Source organism: Pelodiscus sinensis, chromosome 20 (genome assembly GCF_049634645.1).
Source record: "Pelodiscus sinensis isolate JC-2024 chromosome 20, ASM4963464v1, whole genome shotgun sequence".
In the NCBI taxonomy this organism is placed as follows: Eukaryota; Metazoa; Chordata; order Testudines; family Trionychidae; genus Pelodiscus; species Pelodiscus sinensis.
Window position 1 is genome coordinate 25454817 of NC_134730.1, and position 25621 is coordinate 25480437.

The 25621-nt window shown below is 43.4% G+C and overlaps 1 long non-coding RNA gene across 1 annotated transcript in view; it reads right to left on the reverse strand.

Annotated features, from left to right (window-relative positions):
• LOC142819130 (uncharacterized) overlaps positions 1–25337 on the reverse strand; it is a 74876-nt gene extending 49539 nt beyond the window's left edge. The window contains exon 1 of the long non-coding RNA XR_012896920.1: positions 25238–25337. This is a non-coding gene — a long non-coding RNA (uncharacterized LOC142819130). The remainder of the gene's footprint in view (positions 1–25237) is intronic.
• Between the last annotated feature and the right edge of the window lie 284 nt (positions 25338–25621).

The following is a 25621-nucleotide window of genomic DNA, read 5'->3' on the forward strand; positions in this document are numbered from 1 at the left end:
GGGTGTCTGGAGCTGAATGAATGTGTCTGAAGCACATTTTTGAACTTCAGATATATGCTACTGGATAAAACCAAGGTAGTGGTTTGTCCTACCCAAGCGAGAGCTGTTGAAAGTTATGCGGAACCAGAAACTGGCTTTATTTTTGTAGGGCTGCTCATCTGGACTGAGGTATGTGCACACATATGTTGCTGCAGGGATGATAGCTCTAGTGCTGACCTTGGTGTCTGGTGTATAAATGCATAATCCACATGTGCCGAAAAGAATTATGATTTTCCATCTTAAAAAGCAAAATAGCAAGGCAACAAAGTTTCCCGAAACCTACCAGCTTGACCCTGTGCCTTTAATAATATTACCTTCCAACCTGTCCTGGGGCTTTTTTTTCACCCTTCATGAAAAGGCTGGTTGGTGGACTGAAGAGAAGTAAGTGTATATCTTAATAACAAGCAGCAGGAATATTGTTTTATCAGCGATGGCAATTTCCCATCCACACGCCCCCTCCTTCTGGCACTTGTTACTGTGGTTGGGTTAGGTCAATGCTTTGAAGGCTGCGTTCAACAGAAGGGAAAAAAAAATCCTGTTAAAGCTGGAGACCTATTTCAAAACAGATCTTCACAAGTTTCGTTATTAATTATGTAGAAGCTAATGTTTTATCAGGCCACCTTGCCAGTGTTAATGAAGGTTATTAATCCCTTTTTAATAGATAATAATCTTGGGAAATGCAAAATGCCAGGTTGCACAATTTTGCTTTAATTAAAGCCCAGACAGCCATTTCAAACCAGGGTTGGCTAACGTTCTTCATCGTGGATTTGTTTAAAGTTTTTTTAGTTTTCCTGGGATGGCAAGATCCAGTCTGCTTCCTCAATGGCCTCTTATTAAACAAGGGTTATACCTCATTCCAGGGGGTATGTCTACACTACCACCCTAGTTCGAACTAGGGTGGTAATGTAGTCAACCGGAGTTGCAAATGCAGCCCGGGATTTGAATTTCCCGGGCTTCATTTGCATCTTGCCGGGCGCCGCCATTTTTAAATGTCCGCTAGTTTGGACTCCATGCCGCGCGGCTACACGCGGCACGAACTAGGTAGTTCGGACTAGGCTTCCTATTCCGAACTACCGTTACTCCTCATGAAGTAACGGTAGTTCGGAATAGGAAGCCTAGTCCGAACAACCTAGTTCGTGCTGCGCGGCACGGAGTCCAAACTAGCGGACATTTAAAAATGGCAGCGCCCAGCAAGATGCAAATGAAGCCCGGGAAATTCAAATCCCGGGCTTCATTTGCAACTCCGGTTGACTACATTACCATCCTAGTTCGAACTAGGGTGGTAGTGTAGACATACCCAGGAGGAGTAACAGGTAATTCTAACTAAGGACTTAGTTCGAATGACTGTTTAACTGCTGTGTGTAGCTGCGGGCAGTTAGTCCGGACTAGTGGCATTTAAAAATGGCGGCCAGACGGGAACATGCAAATAAAGCCTGGGTTATTTAAATCCTGGGCTTCATTTGCTAGTTTGAATGCCTACATTAGCCTCCCTAGTTCGAACTGGGGGCTAGTGTAGACATACCCTAACTGTTTTTGATCCTCTTAAATGCAAACAACAAAAGTGCAGTAACTTGGAAATTAAAAACCTATTGGTAGCACAGTGATGAAGGCACTGTTTTTTGTTTTTTTTCCTATGAAGGGTTTGACACCATTTTATTTGAAAGCACAACTGCTTTAAGCAAATAATGTTTAATGCTGACTTGGGCCATAAACCTGTGTTCAGGCTTTCAGTGAAAGTTGCATTGTATTTCAATATTTACAGTGCTATTGTATATTCACAGATGTTTTTAATGATCATTTTATATGCATTAGCGATTAAATACAGGAATCATATAGGGATGGTCCTTACAGTGTTTTAGTAACCGGTGGGTATTAAAGCAATGCGCATGGTATGTTACTTGGTATAACATAATCCCAGGGAGGTATTTGTCATTAACCTATAATACAAGTGTGCTTAGAGGTCCCAGGAGAGATCCAAACTCCATTGTGCTAGGTGCTATTTAAACATATGGTAAGAAACAGTACCTGCCCCCAAAGTGCTTACACATACTGTAAGCTCTTGTGCACTCGTCTACTCTTCAGCATGTGAGAAGTCCTGTTAGCTTAATTTGCACTCACTTGGCACTGGTGTGGTGACCACAGAAGGGGCAGGCAATAGTGAACAGGTTGAACCTCTCTATTTCGGCACCAGACGAGTGCTGAACCAGAGAATTTGCTGAACCATGGGAAGTCACTATTATCTAGCAGCATTACCAGCACTTCCACTGCTTACTGGGCTCTTGGGAGACATTTAGTGGTAAATTAGAGCCAAATAACAGCACAGATCACGGAGAGCCAGAACTGCTGGTTATACACAAACTTTATGGGACCGTGGGAAACTTGGCCACACCCCTAATAAGAAGACATCCGGCTAACTAAAATCATGCTGGACCATGGATGCTGCTGGACTAGAGAGAGACGGACTATAGTGGTTCAACCTGCAGGAAGCCCGTAACCTCTAAAATTGTACTCTGCTCCATCCCCTCATTCACTTCAACAGGAACTGTGCTGAAATTCAATTCAGAGAATGGTCTCTTTTGATCATCCCACCAAGATCTGTGGCTCTGCACCTAGTGGGTCTATTTCTGTTGATAAGCACCCAAATTCATCCCCATCACCACCTGGCCCCATGTACAGCCATTGGCCTTTTCATGAGACACCCAGGAAGACTGGGTAAGATATAAAGCCCTAGAGGAAGTCACATGGCAGGGTTAGGTTCTATTCAGCTGGTTTCTTGAATTCTGGATATTGGACTAATTCCAGATTCCTTGCCCTTACCCTTAGGAGGAAACTTAATGACACTCATGTACAAAAGAGCAGCCTCGATGATTCAGTGGCACTTCCAATGTTAATCTCTGAAGCTTCCACTTTCTTATGTTGACACTCACAAGGGAGAAAAGAAGGCTCAGCCAGCATGAGCTGACATGACTTTTCTCTTTAAACATGTCAGTGGCAATCCAGTAATTAAATCTCTGAGTGCTGATTAAGAACCACTTTTTAAAGGGTGTTTTCTGTGCAATTTTGAGACTGCTATTTGCCAGGGCATTGATTCTAGCATGTGCATGGCTAAATCTGCAGGTACATTCGGAGGTTAGATGGTAGCAGATCCACCTTTTATGTAGCTGGATGTCTACTTTTCATGGTTGTGAGCAAGTTTTCTGCAGCCCCATAAATTTTGTGACAGTCCTGGCTGTCAGTGTTCTGGGCTGTTATTTAGCTCTACTTTACCCCTAAATTTCCTCTAACAGCCCATTAAGCAGTGGAAGTGTCAGTCATGCTGCTAGACAATATTGACCTCCCATGGTCTGGAAAATTCTCTGGTTCGGAACTGGTCAGGTCCCAAGGATGCTGGACTAGAGAGGTACAACCTGTACAAGGTGGATCAGATTATTTAGTATATCTAGACAACCCATATTTCAGGTGAATTGGCTCATTAACATGATTTTTACTTATTAATTCAAAGACTGTTCTTTAAAATTTGTCACAGCAATATCTAGAAGCTCTACTCTGGATCAGTTTTCCCCCATAGTGCTAGGCACTGTACATCTCAAGAGGGCACAAGAATTTCATTTCTATTCATTTCCTATTAGACACTGCTCTGCTGGAGAGTATACAATGGAAGGAGCCAGTGCTGGGAAGGGATCTGCATTGGCTGACCCGTGCGTCTGCACAGATCCAGTGATATGGTCCAAGCCTAAGCAAATCTCAGAGTTGGCTAACACAATGGAAGAACGGTGCCCCTTGTCATTTTCTCTCCCTGTGCTTTGTTTAAAATGCGCTCTATAGAAGAGGCGTGTCAATATAGCCAACGGTGCAATTCGAGCCTCTCTTTGAGCTGAAAAACAGCCAGAACAAGAGAACTTGGTAAATTTCTTGGCTGTCTGAGCAGGGAGGATTTGGGTTAACAAGGCCAAGAGACTAACCTATCCGAGTTCCTCCCAGACAGGGTTGAGCCTGGTTGGGCGGAGTGGTGCAACCTTAGCGTGTGCTGCCAATGTGCTCTGGGTAAACACAGGCTACTCTCTGGATCAACAGAGCAGCGTTGGAACCTCATTTTCCAGTGATGTCGACCTGGCACCTTTCAGCAGCACTAAAATGACTTTCAAGCGGGAGGCGGGGGGAGGAGTGGGAAGAATAACAATGCTAAAAAAAGGATGGCTATATTTAGAGGAAAACGAAGACCTCGTTGGTCAATGTCCAAGGCATGTGGCCCAATGACCTAATTGCCATCCAGTAAAAGAGATGGGAAAAGCTGAAACTGGAAAACTGAATCAGTGTGGTGACCTTTAAGAGCTGGAGTTAAAAGAGTGAAGTTAATGCCACTACCTTAACATTGTTTTGACCGTTCATAGCTCCGAGGAGGCAGCCAGAGTTATACTGCCAGGGCCTGTCCTGGTGAAACTCAGCTGCTCTGAACGTCACAAAATGTCATTACTGAAAGCCTCGCCTAAATTACATCTCTTCATAAAGAGCTTTCCCCACCAGACAGTCCAAGCCATCTGGGCATAGTTTCTGCCTTTTAAAAATTATATATATTACTGATCCTTAGATTTTTGTCACTTGACGGCCATTTCGTGCAGTGTGACTGCTCTAATTGTTTTACTGTTCATTATAGATCAGTAGCACCCACAGGCCCTAGCTGAGATGGGGGCTCAATTGTGCGAGGTTCAATCTGAACAAAGAAAGAGACAGGAAGTGACAGGCCCTACCCCCAGATATGCAGCAGAATGCATATAAACATGGCCTCTGTTTTCCTGTGCTGTTTCTCATTTCTTGAGGCCAGGTCTACACCAGATGACAAAACAGAAGTAAGATTCACAACTGCAGCTACGTGAATAACCCAGCCGGAGTTGGTGTATCTTAGTTTGAATTTCCGCAGCATCCGCACTGCACGAGATTGTAGAATCATAGCACACTAGAACTGGGACAGATCTTGAGTGGTCATAGAGTCCGGTCCTCTGCCCTCATGGCAGGACCAAGCCCCATCAAGATCATCACCGACAGGTGTTTGTCTAACCTGTTCTTAAATATCTCCAGTGATGGAGATTCCACAGCCTCTCTAAGCAATTTATTCCCATATTTAACCATTAGGAAGTTTTTCCTAATGTCCAACCTAAACCTTCTTTGCTGCAGTTTAAGCCCATTGCTTTTTGTCTTATCCTCAGAGGCCAAGGAGAATAATTTTTTCCCCCCATTTGTGATACCCTTTTAGATACTTGAAAACTGCTGTCATGCCCCTTCTCAGTCTTCTCCTTTCCAGACTAAACAATCCCAATTTTTTCAGTCTTCCCTCATAGCTCATGTTTTCTAGACCTTTAATCATTTCTGTTGTTCTTCTCTGGACCTTCTTGAATTTCTCCACATCTTTCTTGAAATGTGGTGCCCAGAACTGGACACAATACTCCAACTGAGACCAAATCAGTGCAGAGTAGAGTGGAAGAATGACTTTTGGTGTCTTGCTCACAACACTCCTATAAACTCTCCCATTGACTTTCCTTACTGCTGATGTCCTGATGGAATACTGCAGTCGACAGGAGCACAATCAGCAGTCGATTTAGCAGGTCCTTACCAAACCCATTCAATCAAACTCTGGGAGATCCATCTCTGGAGCATCAATGTCCTGCTATGTGGAGACAAGGCCTGAGAGTGAGAATAATGACAATTCCTTTCCCTGATCTTTTATTTGACTTGTTTATTTATATTTAAACTGTAAATTATGTTGGATAGGGATTGTCTTTTTTGCTCTTTGTTCAGTACCTTGCACAATGAAGCAGTGCCTCTGGTGTGACCTAACTGCAGGCACAAAGTGTGTCTGTGTGTGTATTATAAATTGCTTTATATATAATATAAATTGTTTCCCCCAATTCCTTAATCTGTGAGGCGAGGAGGAGGGAGAGCTGGTTTCTTGAATGATGCAACTCTATTTTACATTTTATACTCTCCAAACAAACCCACACGCTGTGTAAGCCGTAGACAGACGGAGATTTGTCACTCTATTATTGTTTTACAGTGTCAGTTCCAGACACTTAAACGTTGCTGGAATGCATTGGGGGGTAAGAGGCAATTGTGTTTTAAATCTCAAATGGGGTAATAAACTGCTGCCAGAAGCTAATTGTCATGAAACTCAATCCTTTATAATATGTTACTGCTGTAATGGGACTACTCAACACTGCTGCACAGGGGGTTTATTTCACCATTAGTTGTACGTTAAAAAAAAAAAGAAAAAATCAGATCACAGTTTTGTTCCCCAATTACAGTTGTGCTCCCAGCTGTTGGTCTAAGTACAATTCTCAAAGCGATCAATGCACTTAGTACATTAAGCTAGTGGTGGAGGGTACTATTTCCCATCACATTTTATAACTCACAGTGGATTTGCTTCCTACCCTCTTTCTTCCATCCAAGATGTCCTGAGAACGTTGTGGCCCTCCTGTCAAGAGAAAATGAATCGACTGTGCAGGAGGCCGGGAGGCCAGAGGTGTATTGGAAGCAGCGGCATGGAACACTCGGACTATGGTGTTTTTATTTTCTTTTTATTCCCACATTAAACAATATTTGAGCTCAGGGTGGTCAGCCCAATGGGTGGTTTAGCAAGCTGAAGGCAGCTGAAGAATGAGTATATCCATCATATATTCACTTCCATTTTAGTTCAGTCTTTTTTGTCCCAAACTGGGGTGAACTAGCCATGTCATAAGCTGTAACCCTGCACCCAGTATTTGGACTCAGCCTTCAATGGAAAATACTTGGATGACTGCAAAAAATGCAATTTTGTTTTCAAGTATTTTTTTCTTCTTCTGTATTCTGGGCCAGACAGATTACAGAGGTGGCAAATCAGCACCAGAGAAGCTATGGATGTGTCTAGACTACAGGGTTTTGTCAACACAAGTTGGCTTTTGTCAACAAAACTATACGGCTGTGTCTAGACTGGCAAGTTTTTCCGCAAAATCATCTGCTTTTGCGGAAAAACTTGCCAGCTGTCTACACTGGCCGCTTGAATTTCCGGAAAAGCACTGACGATCTCATGTGAGATCATCAGTGCTTTTCCAGAAATACTATGCTGCTCCCGTTTGGGCAAAAGTCTTTTTATGAAAGACTTTTGCGCAAAAGGGCCAGTGTAAACAGCACAGTACTGTTTTCCGCAAAAAAGCCCCGATCGCGAAAATGGCAATCGGGGCTTTTGTGCGGAAAACTGCATCTAGATTGGCCATGGATGCTTTTCCGCAAAAAGTGATTTGTGGAAAAGCATCCTGCCAATCTAGACGTGTTTTTCCGAAAATGCTTTTAACGGAATACTTTTCCGTTAAAAGCATTTTCGGAAAATCATGCCAGTGTAGACGTAGCCTACCTGTGTCTACACCACCGCCGCATTCTATTGACAGTAAGTCGATAGAACGCAGCAGTTTTGTCGACAGTGGTAAACCTCGTTGTACGAGGAATAATGCCTTTTTTCGAAAGTACTCTTTTGAAAAAAGGCACTATTGCATGGAAACTGAGCTTTTTCAAAAGAGAGCGTCTAGACTCTGTCGAAAAAGCGGCTTGCTTTTTCGACAGAATACTGATCGTATCTGTCGACAAAGCCTTTGTCAAAAAAGGCGTGCAATCTAGATGTAGCCTATTTGAATAGCCTTTTGTGATCCCACTGGAAGAAAAGGTAGTCAAAAGAGGGAATTATTTTTATGAATTTTGTAGCATTTTTTATCATTTTTTTCAGAATTTTCCAATCAACTATGAATCTACTTTCATGAGACTGCCATGGCAGTTTTTTCTAGTCTCCAGTTCTGCAAGCAGGGATGCAAGTATCTTTACTCTTCAGAATAATACCATGAAACTCCTCAGGTCTACTCACAATGTTCCTCACATGTCTCAGAATTTGCAGGATCAGAGGCTTAGTTTTGTACTAAGCCTGCCCTTTTGGGGGATGTTGGTTCTTCAATCCAACTGATCTCAAGTTGTTTAGTTTATGCAATTGGCATTATTTCTTCCCTCCCGCCCCCATAATGGCAACTCCCTCATAGAGGACCTCTGCTGTTTGTTGCAGGTACAGTGACTTTATCTAGAGTGGATTTCTAAAGCGGAGCTCTGGTTCATAACACGATGTCTTTGAAATTCTTAAATCAAATTAAAATGAATCAAACTCTTAAATTAAATTTGAAGCACTTAAATCAATAGGACTGAAGTAGGAGAGGATGACTGTAGCAGGAGCAGAATTGGTCATTGGCACTTTGGATACCCTGTTGGGGTCTACACGATTCTTTAACAAAGCTGCTTTGCTTAGTATATAATTAACAAGATGAGTTTATCTGATTTGCCAGCTGGGTGAATTAGTCTCAGCTCCTAAATCCAAACCAGACCCTTTTATGTTAGTGCCTCGTCTAATGTTACCGTGTCGTTACCGTGACACCAGGACATCTCTGTATATCTGTAAGGCTTTGTCTACACTTCTGGGGAGATTCGTGCTGCAGGATTCGATCTCCCAGGAGTCAGTTTAGGGGATCTAGTAATGACCTGCAAACTGCCAGCTGATTGCACTCCTATCAACTCTGGTACTCCTGCTGGCTGAAGAAGAAAAAGGGGAGTCAATGGGAGAGTTTCTCGTGCTGACTCCACCTAGTGGACATGTAGCGACAATGCAAACTAAGATATGTCAACTCCACTTACGCCATTAATGTAATAATATATGGAGATATACCTATCTCATCGAACTGGAAGGGACCTTGAGAGTTTATTGAGTCCTGTCCCCTGCCCTCATGGCAGGACCAAGTACCATTCACATCACTGGAGTTACGTCCCTTAGTTCAACATTGCCCCATGGTGTAGACCAGGACTAAGAAAAGATTTTTCCAACTGGAACTTAGTGAACTGTTCTGTTGAGCTAGTATTTCTCTTTTGGCTCCGGACAACATGCCCTTCCATAGCTGGGTCAGCTTTGAAATGCTTACTCAGGGATGCATTTTTGACATCTAAAGCAATATATCATCGGTTGTATTATTTCCATCACGGAAGTACCTACAAATCCCCATCAATGATCAAGACCCGTTGACCCAAGCACTGGACAGACAAATAACAAAGACGACAGATCACCTCCCATATGACTGAAATGAGACATGACCAGTGGATTAGCAGACACCCAAAGCAATATAAGATTTAGTACACACATTAAGAGCCCAGCACTCAAGACCACAGAGGGCAAACCTGTGGGGTAAGTGGGTGCCTTTTTTTTTTACACAATCACATGTCAGGCCATAACCATTAAGCAATGAATTGTGAGTTCTCTCTGCCTCCCACTCTGTTCAAGATGGGATATATGGTTTATACAGAGCAAATTAGAAACAAATTGCATTAAACCCTTTAATCCCAATACAGCAATGCGGCGGGAGGGGGATTGTGGGTGGATGGGGGGAGGGCGCTGTTGAAATTTGAAGCTGTTAATCTAACTCAAGCTTACTCTTTCTTTAACCATAAAAGTGCATGTTCAGTCATTGGGGCTTGCTACTTTCAGTCCTGTTTGTGCATTTCAAATTAGCCTTAAATGAAGGAAGAAATAGGGACAATTTCATCTCTGGTGTAACCATATTGGTGTCCATCAGGGATGGTTAAGATTTATAATGATTCGTACTCCATAAACAATTTTCCTGTTGAAAAGTTTCATCTGAAGAAGTGGGTTGTGCCCACGAAAGCTCATGATACCATGTCTGTGTTTTGTTAGTCTCTAAGGCGCTGCAGGACTATTTGTTGTTTTTTAAGTTTATCCATGTACAGACACTTACGGTCTTCCCAAACATGGGCAAATAATGCTGGCCCTGTGGCTACAAAGGGCACAATCAATATGCAAGTGGTGACAGATGCAGGAACTTCTTGTGGAGCTCTTGCTGTATTAAGCATATGTACCATTGTGGGCAAGGGATTGCATGTCATTCCACGGCAATGCGGGACAACAGTCCCTCCAGGAACTAAACACAGTGGAGCGTGATTAGACAAATTAATTCGGTTTGCACCATCTCCTGCTGAGTCTTGCTTGTACTAGTTTAAACTGGATTCAGAAAGCAACAGTCACAGAGAAGACTTTTGGGTAAGTAGCCTGAGTTTAAACTGACTCGGGGCCTTCTTTGGGGTACAGCAAATGGACAGACCCTTCTGTCTGACAGAGACTCCTTTTCTTCCTGGGAAGGATGGGAAGAATTTTGCCTGACAAAGGGTCCCATGAGATTGATGGATGACTTCTGGTTAGCAGGCATATAGTTTCTTTTATTGTTTTCAATATGCCTTTTTCTGTAGTCCTTTCACCTGAGGGAACAATGTGCTTATGTCAAATGTGCCCTATGGTAACTCATAACTTGTGGCTGTTACATAGTTGATAGTCTCTGAAGAGAAAACAAAATGCAGACTCTGGCCTGGTATAGGTGGTCAAGCCTGCTGGGGATAACACAGTGTAGGCAGAGAACTAGACAGCCTGAAAATATCCCAGTCAGGAGAGAAACGTGGGTCTTTGCCCAAGAGAGCTGATAACAGAGGAGCCCAGAGTCTAAAGCTGGTATCCTTGGTGGATCACAGAGTGGGGAAATACAGATGTAGATTAGCCAGATCGGCAGAGGGAAATGAAGCCGCGATTAAAATAATCGCGGCTTCATTTAAATGTAAATGGCTGCCCCGCTCTGCCGATCAGCTGTTTGTCGGCAGATCGGGGCAGTCTGGACGCGACGCGCTGACAAAGAAGCCTTTCTTGATCGGCACAGGTAAACCTGGTTTCATGAGGCTTACCTGTGCTGATCAAGAAAGGCTTCTTTGTCGGCGCGTTGCGTCCAGACTGCCCCGATCTGCCGACAAACAGCTGATCGGCAGAGCGGGGCAGCCATTTAAATTTAAATGAAGCCGCGATTATTTTAATCACGGCTTCATTTCCCTCTGCCGATCTGGCTAATCTACATGCCGCCGTCGACAGAGGCATGTAGTCTAGACACAGCCAGAATGTGATATTGTTTCTATTTTCCGGAAGTAACAAGTATTAAGGACCTTAAAGATGTGGCTTAAAAATTCTGTACGTGAGCAAAGTACATCTCTACAAGACATTCGGTGCTGATAAAAGGGGAGAAGACATAGTCCCTGGATACCAATGCCCTTTATCTACAATATGTTTTAGAAATGTTGTCTGTCTACCTGTGTGCCAATCCATCCATCTGTGAGTCCATTTGTTCAAGAACTCCTCCTCAATAGTAAGAACTAGCAACACCAAATTAAGTAGGCAGCTTCCTCCTGTCTTAGCTTAAAGCAAAGTCAGGGTTTGGTTCCACCAGGACAATGGGATGTGCCTGGAATTCTAATGTTTCTCATAAAATGGAAAGGGAGGGTTATAGCAGACGGGACAGTTATACTGTAGAATGACCACAGGGGGCAACAAAGGGCCAGAGATGGGGATCAGGACAGATATAACCCCATTAGGCCAGCAGGGGGCAGGGGTGGAGAAAGGGACAGCTCTCTACTATATATTTCAGAGAGGTTGTCTGGTTTTGTGTCTGTTTGTCTGTGTGTCTGTCTGTCCCCCAGCCAGCCGTGGACAGGCATTTCTCACCAGGCCTATGTCCATGGGTGCAGGAGACTGGACTCGATGACCTCTCAAAAGTGTTCTATGATTCTATGAAGCAGTAAGAGAGGATTGGGGTTGTCCTCTCTCTCCCTGGGGGCAGCCTGCAAACTGACCCCCTCCTCCCCAGCCCCACCTCAGAACAATAATTAAAGAAGAAAAACAAACCTTATTTGAGTTAAGGATCCAAGCCATGCCAAGTAAATCTAGTTTATTTAATAAATGTAGCACCAATGCCAGGTTCCCCACTTACCTGCAGGTCTCTCATAGAAGAGCCTCCTATTAATAGTTCATCTGCTATGTCCATTCAAGGCCAAGTCCCTGCCTCTTGGCTGAGAATTCAAACAGAGGTGCCAGTTGTATTGATGGTGATCTGTACTGTTAGCCATATCCTGTCCATCACGAACCCGACTTAGGCCAACTCATCATATAGAAGGCAGTTGAAAAGCAGTCGTGTGGTAATAACTGAAACACTCAGTTAAACTGGAATCCATGAGCTCAAGGTGAAAAGTCTCTGTGTCCCGCTGCCAGTCAATCAATCACCTCCTGGGGTGGAGAAGCTGATGACGGGCCTATTTGTTCCATTGAAACACATTCAAGTTTGAGTTTAAACATTCTGGAGATTTCATTTGCTCTTTCTAGCTTTAGAGACGGAGATTTTCTGAACATGGTTAAAGAATTATCTGTGTATGTCCTAAGGTGAACTTAAGACTTGGTGTAAATAACACAGCCGGTCCCAACATTTCTAATGTCATTGAAATACATTATCCCAGTGTCAAAGGTCAATCAAAATTATACAATTCTGAAAAAAATTAATGGAGGTGTAAAAAAAGTAACAATTTGGTTGTAAAAGCGGGGGGAGAGACGAAAAAGCCATTTCCCTCTCCCCTCCTTGCTTTTAACAAATAAACTTTTGTTTCTATTGAAACTGGTTGAAAATTCACACGTAAAGTGTGGTCATCATAGATTTGCTGTCAGACCAGGAGGGTGTATTGCGAAGGGTCATATAGGTTCGGTTGTAGACCTGGTACAAGATGCAATTTGGTAAAGACAAGTGCAAAGTACTACACGTAAGAAGGAAAAACCAAATGCACACAAGCAAAGGGGAAAATTAATGGCTAGCTGATAATTCCACTGAAAAGAATCTGTGGTTCTAGTGGTTCACATATTGAATATCAGTTAACAACGTGATGCAGCTGCAAAAAAGGGCTAGCATCATTTTGGGCTGTATTTAAAAAAGGGGGGTTGTAGACAGGTCAGTGGAGGGAATTGTTCCACTCTGATTAGCATTGGTGAAGCCTCAGTTGGAGTTTTTGTCTAGTTCTGGGCACCGTATGCTAGGAAAGATGTGTCTAACTTGGAAACAGTCTAGAGGCGAGCAACACAAATGATGGAAACGCTTAGCAAATTCAGGCAGGCTGACAGACTTACCAGGCTCCTGGGCAAAGTGGGGGGGAGGGGTCAGCTCCACACTTCTGGAAGGGGTGGAGCCTCAGGCAAAGGGGTGGGGTTAGGAGTGCTGCCCAGAGCGTGCCACGCCCTCTACCCCCCCAAGGCCTCCGAGCTGCTCGGAGTGCTTCATACTCCAGCGACGATTTAAAGGGCTCAAGGATCTGACCGCCCCAGACCTTTTGGAATCACTGTGGCCTGGGGCAACTGCTCTCTTGCCCCTGCCAAACCTGACTTATGAGAAGAGGTGTAAAAAACTGGGTATATTTCATCTTGAGAAAAGAAGACTGAGGGAGGGACCTGATAAGTCCTCAAATGTGCCATCTATGAAGAAGATGGTGAACAATTGTTCTCCACGTCCACTGGAGATTGGAGAAGAAGCTGGTTTAATTTGCAACAAGGAGTATTCAGGTTAGATATTAGCAGAATTGTTGACTTGAGTCCCACGAATTGAACTTGAGTCCAACTTAAGTCGCCTTGGTAACTCGACTCGGGTTCATTGTTTTTTACTTGAGATTCGACTTGAGACTTGCTAATTTTGTTAAATCGACTTAGTGAAAAAATTGTCTGAAAATGCCGATATTGATGGCTTGTACAAAAGTGACTTGACATTTTTTAAATTAAGACTTGAGGCTTGACTTGGGACTTAACTCGAAAGTGACTTTAGGGACTCGATACTCGACTTAAGACTTGAATTGTAGTGACTTGAGACTTGACTTGGACTTGACAATGACGACTTGAAGACAACACTGGATATTAGGGAAATCTTTCTGGCTCTATGTGCAGTTAAACCCTGAAACAGGCCGCTCAAGATGTCCACTTCTGTCCTCGGTAACGGGCCCTTGGCCAAAGTTGGTTCTGGCTGAATTCTTGCACCTGAGGGCTTCAGGATCCTTCTTCCTGCAAAGTGAAGTTAATCTGGGCAAAGGCATGCCTGGCCCAAGTGCCCATTGTGTTAGGGGCATTTCTAGCATGTCTTTGGAAAACTCTGAGCTGGTTCTCCTCTGTCCCAGTCAATAGAGCTAGAGAGGTTTAGCAAGTCACTCTCCCACTTGATGGCCGTGGCTCTCCTGTTAGATGGTCTTAAGTGCTACCAGGTGAATACCCTGCATGCTGCCCAGATGTGTATCGAGAGCTTCCACAAGATGTGTTTCAAATGTCTTCCCCAGGCCTGCTGACGGGAGGCTCCACCCCTTCCAGGGGCATGGAACTGGGACCCACTCCACCTTACCCAGGGACCCGGCAAATCTTTCAGCTCTCCTTGCCTTCCCTTATGCTCTGCTGAGTTTTACATACTGGCAGTTGAAGGGATGTAACACTGCTTCCTCGTACACCTGCGTTCAGATTTCCCACTCAGTCAAGGGAGCTTTAGGTTCTACCCAGCACTGCTCAGAACCAGTGGTCCCTCTAAGCTTTTCCATCCATGTGTGGAATATTTTTTTCTGTGCACCAAGGCATATACAGATGTGCACCACCAGTAGAAACACATGCTTCTGGCTCTGGGCCCTGGGAGCACTCTGCTAATCAGCTGGGTGGGATTTGAATGTCTCCTGGATGCTGGTACAAGTGTTCAGATTACAGGGAACGCTGCTTGGAATGCTGCTTGGAACGACCATGCTTTTGTCATTCTGAAACATTTTGACTTTAGTGTCGTCTTATATTACACTAGAGCAGGGTAAAATTAATCAGGAGAGTCAAAAATGGCACATTTCGACCTTCCCAGATCAAACCATTTTTGTAATGATTCATTCAAATTTCCGGTGAAATCATTTCACTCCTGAAGGATGTTTCACTGTGGTGGAATCAGCATTTTGCCAGTGGAAAATCTGTTCTATCAGAAATACTTTGAGCTGAATAAGAGTTCACATTGCACTTGCACAGATGGGGGTCAAGAGGGAAGCTCTTGGGTGAATTCTCAAATCTCTTGCTTCTTCCTTGGTTTCGCTATGAGCTAAATTAAGCTTCAAGGGCACAATCAGAAATTTGGTAGGTAGAACCGTCTACAGGTATTAGAGGTGCACACAACCGTGTGTAAACAGAGCCCATTTTAAAATCTGTACAAGAGAGGTTGATTGTTTTGGCTTCTTTCCTTTGCTCTAGGGTGAAAGAGAGGCAGCCTTCCCAGGATATTGTTGGTACAAAATTGAAAGTTGCAATTTTTATAATCAGTTGCTGTGTTCATGTGCATGAGAGAATTGGGGGAGGGATGGATATCTGAGAGCATAATCACTCTTTTATTCCTGGAAATCCTTTTCCCTGATTTATGCACCCTCTTCCCCTACTTTTCAAAAATATTTTTTTTACAATGCAATGATTGCTTCAATATTATGCAGGTGAAAGAATTAAATAGGTAGTTACTGGCTCTGTGCTTTATTCTCTCTTTTCATGGTGCTGTACATTTTATGCCATATACACGAGACAATACTCTACTTAAAAAAGTCATTCCTATGATGCTGTTAATGTAGGTGGCTTTTTTTAAAAATTGGGGGACAGATCCTATCAACTGTTGGGCTACGTCTACACTGACACCCTTTTCTGGAAATGCTTAAAATGGAACAGTTTTCCGTTATAAGTATTACCAGAAAAAGCACCTCTACATTGGCAGGATGCTTTTCTGGAAAAGCACTTTTTCCGGAAAAGCGTCCATGGCCAATCTAGACGCGCTTTTCCGCAAAAAAGCCCCGATCATCATTTTCGCAATCGGGACTTTTTTGTGGAAAACACTACTGTGCTCTCTACACTGGCCCTTTTCCAGAACAGTTTTCTGGAAAAAGGACTTTTGCCTGAACGGGAGCAGCATAGTATTTCTGGAAAAGCGGCTGATTTCTTACAGTAGATCATCAGTGCTTTTCCGGAAATTCAAGGGGCCAGTGTAGACAGCTGGCAAGTTATTCCGGAAAAGTGACTGATTTTCCGGAATAAGTGGCCAGTGTAGACACAGCCTTGTTGTTTAAAGGAAACCGATTTAGTCCAGAGACTGACATGCCCCTTGTCCTGGAGAACACTTAAATAGTCTTATGTGGAAACCCTTACACAGATACCTGCAGTGAGGGACACAGAATACAATAAGAACATAAGACCGGCCATACTGGGTCAGACAACAGGTCCTTCTAGCCCAGTATCCTATATTCCAACAGTGGCCCAGGTGCCCCAGAGGGAATGAAAAGAACAGGGAATCATTACATGATCCTTCCCCTGTTATCCATTCCCAGCTTCTAACAGAGCGTAGGGACACCATTCATATCCATCCTGGCTAATAGCCACTGATGGACCTATCTTCCATGAATTTATCTAGCTCTTTTTTGAACCCTGTTAAAGTTCCAGCCTTCACAACATCTTCTGGCAATGAATGAAAGACTTCCATAGAGTACCACTTATCTACACATGCCGTTTCACGAGGACCTAATAGGATTACTCACATAAGTGCTACTCAGAATGAATAAGGACTGGGAGGCTGATGAAGACATTTTCCAAGGCGCAAAGTGCCGGTAGGTGTCCAATCCTCAGGGCAGACAAGAGGGGAGAAAAAGAGAAGAAAAGGAAGGAGAGGAAGGAACAATTCAATTATCAGCAGATGTCGAGAGTATCGTTAAAAAGGTTGTAAGGCTTGCTGGAAGAAGAATAAGAGGGATTTGACAGAGAAGGGTGGATACTTGGCAGAGCAGAACATGCTATAAAACTGAAAAGAAGTGTATACAATAGTAAGGAAAGAAGCCAGGCTGTTGAAAGGAGGAAAAGCTGGGTTTACACTAGCAGTCCTTAACCCTCAGATAAAGACCAGCCAAAATGCTTCCTGCAGTGTGCCAGGAGTCTTATTCATTTCCTAGCATCGCCTGTGCTTTGCCCTTCCTTAATTTCCGCTACAGGTAGCACCTCACAAAACTGGCTCTCTCTGGTCTGACAGGACCGCAAATGTTACTGGAACAGAGAGCCCTGGAAGGCTGGGACCAGAGCTGGCATCTGAAAGCCCAGCTGAAGCCAGGGGCAGTGGGTCAGCAGCCCAGCTAGAGGCCAGAGTCCATAGCAGCTGGTGCCGGGCTGTAGCCCCTGACAGCCCATGGAAGCAGGGCCAGAATTGAGGCTGGAGCCCATGACTGGCTGTAGTAGCAGGGGCTGAGCCCGCAGCTCGGCACCCTGGCTGTGGCTAGCCTGGCAGGCAGTCCATCCAGGGCCAGAGGTCGGCAGCAATCCAGCTAGGGTGGTGGTAAGTGGGGGCCAGAGGCAGAGGGGGCAACTGAAGAGAGAAACGGCACTAGAGGCACTGAGGGGTGGCAGGCTGAGGGGGTCAGTAGTAGGGGATTTCCCCTGATCCAGCAAATTCCCTCATTTGGGACCAGTCATGACCCCAGGGTGCCGGACCAGGGAGGTCCAACCTGTAATGTTGTGCACTGCATGAAGGTAACACATAGATTTGGTCCAGAGTGACAGTTCTCTCCCTGAGTGACGTGTTTCCTTTACTGGAAAATAAGGATTGGGGCCAAGATTAAGATACAATTGTTTAGTCGTTTTCCATGCCCTGCTCACTGCCATTAATTTAATGACCCAGTCCTTCCATGTTTTTCAGGCTGAAGGATGTGTGGAACGTCATCTTCTCCAAGGACTTCCGTTGTGTAGCAAGATGTTCTGGGAGAGGTAGAATCCAGGATGGTGAAAGCAAGATCTGAGGATGTGTCTACAATGCCCCATAGGTTGAAATAAGCGAAGAACTTATTTTGAAATAGCTTAATTTGTCATTTGGTGCTGTCTACCCAGATTTGGTGCCAAATTTCGAAATAACCTGCTGTTCTGAAACATCCCTTTCTCCTTGTGGAATGAGGTTTGAAGGGATGTCAGAATAGCGATCCCGTTATATGTCAAAATAACGGGTTTGCTGTTAAGATGCGTGATAGCTATTCCGGTATCCCAAAATAGTGAAGAGGTATAGACATAGTCTTAGAGATCAGTTGTCATTTATTGGATAGCATACACAGCAAAGGACTGAGGGCACCCTATGAATACCCTATGAATAATCCATCATAAACTATGTTGCTTCATTTAAAACACAGACCTAAAGTGACATCTGTTTGCCATGTAAAATATCTCTGCTACTGTATTTCTCAGAGCCACGTGATCTTTAGCATGTTTGTATTCAGGCAGCAATGACATATTTTCTTAAAGATGGGCCCAACCTGCAAAGTTACAAGAGATCCTGGTTGGTGGGCTAGGTTTAGTCCCAAAAGAAGGAAGGCTCCGAATGGGACATTGAGGTCTGAAGCCAAGCTCTTCCCAACTTCTAGAAGGTTTAAGTGTGGCTGCTCTCTAATTTCTTGGCAGGGCGTTCTCAGAGAAGTCCCATCTGAGGTGTTGAACCGAGACTCAACCTGACAGGTGTTTGATAAGAGGAATTTTCTCTTCCCAATTTGGTCTTCTGCCATCAGAAACAGGGAAGCTAAGTTGGAAGCAACAGCATACAAGCTACTTCACTGACTCCTGGTCTCTCCCCTTAGCTGTCAGGGCAAGAAAGTGTAGCCACATCCTAGGAAGTATGTCCCATTATCCACAGTCCTCCCTGCCAATACACCAATTATCTCCTTCCCTTCTAACCATCTGTGCCTCATGGTCAGCAGGGAACCTATGAACCCAAACCTTGCAATCACATGATGTATATTAAGGAATAATCACTCATTAATTTTTAGTTCATTTACAAACAGGCCTTCAGCACCATTCATTGAAATGATTTATGTGTACCCCTCCAGTGTGTTTGGGAAAATATTATCTCGCCTTGAAGCAGTTGGGGGCTTTGGCACTATTGTGTGTTCAAGACCTGTGCGTCGACTTCACTCCATTGGAAGCAGGACATGGGGAGACCAAATCCCCTTGGGCACAGCTGACCTTCTCTTGATGATTTCAAGTTCCTCTGGAGCAGGACAATGACTTTGTCACTTGAGACACACTTTATATAAGATCTAACTTTTGCAAACATTCAAGTCATTCAAGCACCTTTTTTTTTAACAATTGTTACAGGATTTTGTAACTTCTGTTCCTTTCTGGCTGCGATTCGAGAATCCTTTCTCTCCCTCCCCCCTCCTCCTTGACAGCAATCGCTAGTTGTAAAATAATAGACCATCAGCCAGCAATAATTTGCAATCCAAACAGAGTTGACGCTCTCTGACATTTATTGAAACCTCAGACCCTGTTCGCTGGTTTCAGTTTTCCTCCCTTTGCTCTGTTTTTACAGACAGACAAGTACTTAGATTTGGGTTTAATAATGAGGAGAAATTTCGTCTTGGCCCAGCTTTGCTTGTGTTGGCTGCACTGGGGACTTGCAGCAGACGGGCGGTTGGAGTTAATTACGCTAAATGGTGAGAACATTATTTGACCCCACTGGTTCGGCACCAGATGGTGTATTTGCCTCTGAGAAACCAGCACAGACGTAACGCTTTCAAGGCTGGATGGGGAAGGATGACCTATTTGAAGTTTAGTCCTTGTTCTGCCCTGGAATAAGCCCGTGACAAACAAAGCAACAGATGATCGTGTTCACCTTCAGCCACTTGGGGCGGATTAGGGCGTTGTTCTATTTGTGCTAGCAAATGCACCAAAGCCCAAAAGGAAAAAAAAAATCCCTCCTGCTAATCGTACAGTTAACATGCTGCCAGGACAAGGTATCAACTTTGGTAAATCCTTCCTGGAAAGTGAATTTTACATTCACGGGCCAGACATGATGGAATTTAATGTTTGAAAATGATTAAAGGATTTTGTTCTTTCCTAGTAGCAAGTTCATTTATCAAGGTGGCAGCCATGGTGGCCCTAAGAAAGCACTGAAATCCAGCTGAACGGCTGAGCCTACAGTGGTCGGGGATGGGGATGGCCCCTGTGGTCTTCGCACATTAGGGTTGGGGAAAGCCATCTTCAGAGAAGAAAAGCAGGTAGTGTGCTAGTAGATTATTATTGGCACTTAGCTCAAAAACTGCTCATTGGAAAGTGAAGATGTGAAGGAAAAGTTGAAATTCCTCGGATTCCTTGAATAAAACAGTATAAACTGTTTTGTATTCCTCTTGCAACACATCTGGAGACTTAAACAGTACAAAAAGAACATGGATGCTTTTTAACTGCCAAGGCAGTATTATTTTTAGTGGTTTTATTGTATGCACCGTACAGACAGAAGTCCAATGCCAGAAGAAGCTGAATACGGTTTTCCATGTGTCTTCCTTTCCATTGGATGAAGTCATTTACCTGTCACTGAAGGCCTAAACTTTCTTCTCCTGTTTTGATGTGAAGAGGGGGGTCAAATCTTGCAGGCAATGCACAGAACTATGGATTAGAGTTTAGGAAGGTCAAATGCCTTTCAATTTACTTTTAGGAAAAATATCATTTTTCTTTTTAAGGGTGGAATTCCATCGGCGTAACTCCCTTGGGTTCAATTGATGTAAGCCAGAAGAGAATCTGACCCAAAGTGCATTATGTTAATTATGTGGGATCTCAAATAGTTTGGGGGTATTTATGTATTTATACAACTCACTTCATTTTTAACTTCATTTCCAGAGCTTTCCCATAAAAAAATATGCATTGTCCATTCTGCTTGTGATTGGATGTGGGTTGTCCATAAGTAATATGACACATTTTGGGGGTAATTTCTACGACTCACCCACCCTTGTAACACTTTGAAACATAGACACAAACATGCAAAATTAGATACCCACCCACCTCCTAATGCATTACGTAAATTATGGACAGTCCCATAAGTACCGTGTTCCACCACAAAGCAGGAGCAGTTAGCAGTAAACTATGTCCTCACCTTATCCCAATAGTTGTAGTGAGGGAGACAGAGGTGAGGAAGTACAAGCACTTTTTTCAGTTGAACTGTTCGAAAGGTCTCCTGCGTCAAGTTTCTCCTACTGTGTTTCATTCTGAGTTTGGTTGCTGGAGAGTTGTTCTCCAATAACAAGCTTATGAACAAAAAAAGAGAACCCACTGTTCATTCAATGCCAAACACATGCATACAGGTACACCGGAGTGGCGTTATAGCTATTTCTTCCCTGTATTAATTGGGGCATCAGATCAACTGAACCTATTGAGTTTTTGCATATCTACTCCCATCTAAGAGGTGGCTACATTTCGGTGGTGATGAAGTGATGCTCTGGTGTAATTTGTCAAGCACTTCAGAATGCTTCTGCTAAAGAGGGCTAGAAGGACAGATCCGCTATATCTGAAGTCAATGCAGCTCATCTGACTTGCACCAGTTGAAGATCCATCCCCGTAATATTTAAATGTTAAGCTTGATTCTGTGAACTGGTATCTGGAGCTATGGGACTGACACAAATAGTCTCATTAAACTCAAGGCCATGTCTACACTAGGAGATTATTTCGAATTTACTAAGTTCAACATCTGGGCACCTGATTTTGCACGTTCAAAGTTCCGTGTCCTCAGGACGGGGAAGAATCAAATGTCGTCTGAGGAAAGCTCCGTTAATGTGGACGCGCTACGTCAGACTCAGAGCCCCAAGAAACACTCTGGGGAGCTGCGGGAGGCCTCCTGGAGGCCAGTTAGTTCGAGTTAGAGCATCCACACTAATGTTATTTCAGACGTATAAGTTCCAAATTTGCTTTATGCCTCATGAAAAGCAGGACTACAGGATTTGAATTCCATGGGTCCTTATTCCGGAATAACTGGCTTGGTAGTATGGATGAATTGTTTACAAATTCGATCTTGGGGGTGTTATTTTGGACTAAGGTCCTACTGTAGACCAGGCCTCAGTAATTGAGTTTCCACTCTGTTTGAATAAGGACCCTATTCAAACAATTAATATTGAAAGAACTTACCACAGATATGTAACTCACACACCTACTGGGTGTGGTTCATTGTCCCATGCAGTGGCACTTAGAGAAAGAATGAGTCTGCTTAGCTGAGAGCCAGCTAGCTTTTAGCTCATGCAGCAGAGGTTCATGCACTGAGGTCCCAGGTTTGGGCCTACTGTTGGCATTACATGTATATTCATCAAAATGATATGCTTACCTCAAGACCCATTTGTTTCAATTGTTAAGCTTCATAATCTTTTTCTTCAAACCAGGAAAAAATGCTTTGCTGCAAGGGGGCTATCAAAGAGAGCTTTAGATTCACCCACCCACTGTGATGTTAGCTGTAATTTATTTACTATGAAGCAGGAGAGACATTAGCTCAAATTTTCAGAAGCAGATTAGGCTGAAAAGATTTATGACAGCGTTTGGAAACATTAGACTTAAGACAGCATGCTGGAGCATGACAAAATGGCAGGTAATAACAGATCTCATTAAAGACTGTTTATTTAAATTGAACATTATCCTGTCAGGGATATTTTCTCTGCTGCATAGGTCTTATTTTCATCTACATCAAATATTACCAATTGCAGGCACCGAAGGATGTGCACCTGGGGACAGCTCAATATACACATTTGTTCCAGTTGCTCACAAAGTATAATTTTTTCATGAATAATTTGTGGATAGTCTTTGGAAAATACAATGCAATCTTCAATTCCTCTTGATTCTCCATCTCTGTCTGTATTTGCTCATCTCTACAGTATACCTAAGGGGCTGTATCTAGATTGCATCCCTTTTCCATAAAAGGGATGCAAATTAAACACAGCGCAATTGCAAATGAAGCAGGGATTTAAATCCCCCCCACTTAATTTGCATAAACATGGCTGCTGCTTTTTTCTGGTTTGGAGCTCTGCCGGAAAAAAGCGCCAGTCTAGACGGGGATCTTTCGGAAAATAAAGCCTTTTCCGAAAGATCCCTTATTCCTCTTAAAATCAGGAATAAGGGATCTTTCGGAAAAGGCTTTATTTTCCGAAAGATCCCTGTCTAGACTGGCGCTTTTTGCCGGCAAAGCCCCGAGCCGGAAAAAAGCGGCAGCCATGTTTATGCAAATGAAGTGGGGAAGATTTAAATCCCCGCTTCATTTGCAATTGCACTGTGTCTAATTTGCATCCCTTTTACGGAAAAGGTGTGCAATCTAGACACAGCCAAGGAATAACATTTTCAAAAGCACCTAAACCGTATTTCAAAGTCAATGGGAATTAGACTCCTAGGTGCCTAAATCACTTTTACGCATGGGACTTTGGGTCCCACGAGGATGCGAAAATTGTATTCTGTAAATGAAATCCTTGTTTCATTAAAGTCAATAGCAAATTCCACATGGTCTTTGGCGGGGCCAGGATTTCATTTAAAATCTTTATATTCAAAAGATCTAGTGAATATGCAGAACCTCTAAAACCAGACTAGGATGTTTGGTTCATTCTCTCCTGGGCTCATTGTGGGCTGTGTACAATTTACATTCTCATTTTGCCTTCTCCCAGGTTGTGGTCCTCCTAACTCTCTCCTGGTATCTTCCTCCTCTTCCCATTTCCTCAGCTCAAACAAAAAACCCGCAGGGTCCCAGAGTATGACTTTCCCTAAAATCCCTAAAGATTACCCAGCCTGAACTAGCTCCTAACTCCCATTTGCCCTCTTATCAAGAAGCATATCCCATCGACTGGCCCTCAGATCTGTAATGTTCAACAGCAAAGTTTGGGAGACTATTATAATCCACTTCAGTGACCTTGCAGCTCTTACGTGGCTCAAAACATTTAGCTCAATACATGTTTTGTTGTGCTATTTTTACAGATCTGGAGGTGGTACTCTTAGGGATAGTGTCACATGGGCAGTCAATAGTGTCACTGTTCTCAGTGGCATTTGTTCCCATGCAGATCTGGGGTTTTGAAATGCCATCAGTGATATACAAAGTACACTTCTTCAGTATTTTAAATAAGAATTTGGTGCTGTGAGAAAAAATTTAGCCTGCATCTCAGTTAGAACTTTCAATCTCTGAAACTGTCAATACCAACTTTCAGTTGCTACATTTTTATTTGCAGTGAACAGAATTGTTGACAGCACAAATTATTTTCATATGGATAAGAAAAAAAGAAGAAACGAAGAGGAAACAGCCGAATTAAGTCAGTATAGCAGAGTTATAGCAATTATATATATGTATATCTAATCCAGACTATCAACTGGTATAAAATTGCTCTATTGAAGTCAGTGGAGACATGTTGATTTAAACCGGCTAGCTATCTGGTCCATTGCCTTTATAGTTGCTTTATAGCATTACATTTTTATCATTCCCTCCCAACTTTCCTCAAACCAGACAATTATTAATCTCACACAGGCAGCAAGCCATTCCATTTCTCATAATTCTCTTATTCTGGTCAACCACATTTCTAAGGATGGTATTTGGGATGGAGGATGCAATCAGAGTGATGAGAAATGTCGTGAATGTGTGCAAAGAATTCCAAACGTTAATCTGTCTTTATTGAATTGTGGAAAATCAGGGTATTTCCCAAACGTATTAGACACAAGGATTTTTGGGGGGCTGGGGAGAAAGAATATAAGAACGGTCATACTAGGTCAAATCAAAGGTCCAGCTAGCCCAGTATCCTGTCTTCTGACAGTGGTCAATACCAGGTATGCCCCAGAGGGAGTGAACGGAACAGGGAATCATCACGTGATCCCTCCCCTGTCATCCATTTCCATCTTCTGACAGAGGCTGGAGACACCATTCCTACCCATCCTGGCTAATAACCATTGATGGACCTATCCTCTGTGAATGTATCTAGTAAAGAAAGATTTATATTCCTGAAATGACTTTTGAGGGCTCCCGCCCTCCCCTCACCCACAGTATGTTTCAGAGAGAGAGGTTTGTTTAGTTAGAAGCTGGTTGTTGATGAAGATAACACCCAAGTTAACAACATCATGTTCTGGAGGCTGATGAACCAGAAATGCCTGAAGCTGACACAAAAACACAATGAATGGTCACTAATGAGTGAAAGAGGCCAATTTTCTCCTCTTTAGATCATATTTTGGATGGCCCTCATCTGCAAAACACTCCTACCGTTCCATGGGCCAATTCCTCACCACTATAAATTGGCAAAACACTATTGACTTCAGTAGAATTACATCAATTGACGCCAGATTTAGGTTTTGTCACTCAACATTCCATGTCCTACCTCCCCAAAAAGACCACAGCTGAAGTGTATTTTTACCTCTCACATTTGACAGGGACCTCTTTGCCAGAAATCCATCAAATCCATTTAGCAGTGACATATATACCAATGACATTGAACCTGAATCCAGAAAGTACTTTACCTTTACTTCCTTATAAATCTTACTGCTCTATTAAGCCCCGTTGAACAGCTGGCAGACAGCGGTCTACGTTGTTTGGCAGATCGGAGCAGCCAGTTTTGTGGTAGTGCCCATACTGGCATCTCTCAGTAGAACACTCAGCAATTTGGAACATACCATTTAACAGCAAGAGAGACAACTAAACAGACAGCTCGCCTGTTCGACATCCCAAGAACAATCGACTGGAATGGGCACAGGGGTGTGAATTAATGAAGTGACAGTTATGAGGCACAGCGGCAGGATAAAAGGGAATTTCTAGGGGAGTTTAGAGTGGCTTGTGCAAATTCTAACTTTGCTGATACACCTTTATTAGTTGGGCCCAATCAAATGTCCGTTGGTAGTAGTGGA